The following is a 1,153-nucleotide window of genomic DNA, read 5'->3' on the forward strand; positions in this document are numbered from 1 at the left end:
CCTCTACATACTGCTTTAAATGTGTCCCAGAGATTCTGGTATGTTGTATCTTTGTTCTCATTGGTTTCAAAGAACATCTTTATTTCTGCCTTCATTTCATTATGTACCCAGTAGTCATTCAGGAGCAGGTTGTTCAGTTTCCACGTAGTTGAGCGGTTTTGATTGAGTTTCTTAGTCTTGAGTTCTAGTTTGATTGCACCATGGTCTGAGAGACAGTTTGTTATAATTTCTGTTTTTTACATTTGCTGAGGAGTGCTTTACTTCCAACTATGTGGTCAGTCTTGAAATAAGTGCGATGTGGTGCTGAGAAGAATGTATATTCTCTTGATTTGGGGTGGAGAGTTCTGTAGATATCTATTAGGTCCACTTGGTGCATAGTTCAGTTCAATTCCTGGATATCCTTGTTAACTTTCTGTCTCGTTGATCTATCTAATGTTTACAGTGGGGTGTTGAAGTCTCCCGTTATTATTGTATGGGAGTCTAAGTCTCTTTGTAAGTCTCTTAGGACTTGCTTTATGAATCTGGGTGCTCCTGTATTGGGTGCATATATATTTAAGATAGTTAGCTCTTCCTGATGACTTGATCCCTTTACCATTACGTAATGGCCTTCTTTGTCTCTTTTGATCTTTGATGGTCTAAAGTCTGTTTTATCAGAGACTAGGATTGGAAACCCTGCCTTTTTTTGTTTTCCATTTGCTTGGTAGATCTTTCCCCATCCCTTTATTTTGAGCCTATGTGTGTCTCTGCATGTGAGATGGGTCTCTTGAATACAGCAAACTGATGGGTCTTGACTCTATCCAATTTGGCAGTCTGTGTCTTTTAATTGGACCATTTAGTCCATGTACATTTAAGGTTAATATTTTTATGTGTGAACTTGATCCTGTCATTATGATATTAGCTTGTTATTTTGCTCGTTAGTTGATGCAGTTTCTTCCTAGCGTCAATGGACTTTACATTTTGGCATGTTTTTGCAATGGCTGGTACCGGTTGTTGCTTTCCATGTTTAGTGCTTCCTTCCGTATCTCTTGTAGGGCAGGCCTGGTGGTGACAAAATCTCTAAGCATTTGCTTGTCTGTAAAGGATTTTATTTCTCCTTCACTTATGAAACTTAGTTTGGCTGGATATGAAATTCTGGGTTGAAAATTCTTTTCTT

Source organism: Mandrillus leucophaeus, unplaced genomic scaffold (genome assembly GCF_000951045.1).
Source record: "Mandrillus leucophaeus isolate KB7577 unplaced genomic scaffold, Mleu.le_1.0 Scaffold14, whole genome shotgun sequence".
Taxonomy (NCBI): Eukaryota; Metazoa; Chordata; class Mammalia; order Primates; family Cercopithecidae; genus Mandrillus; species Mandrillus leucophaeus.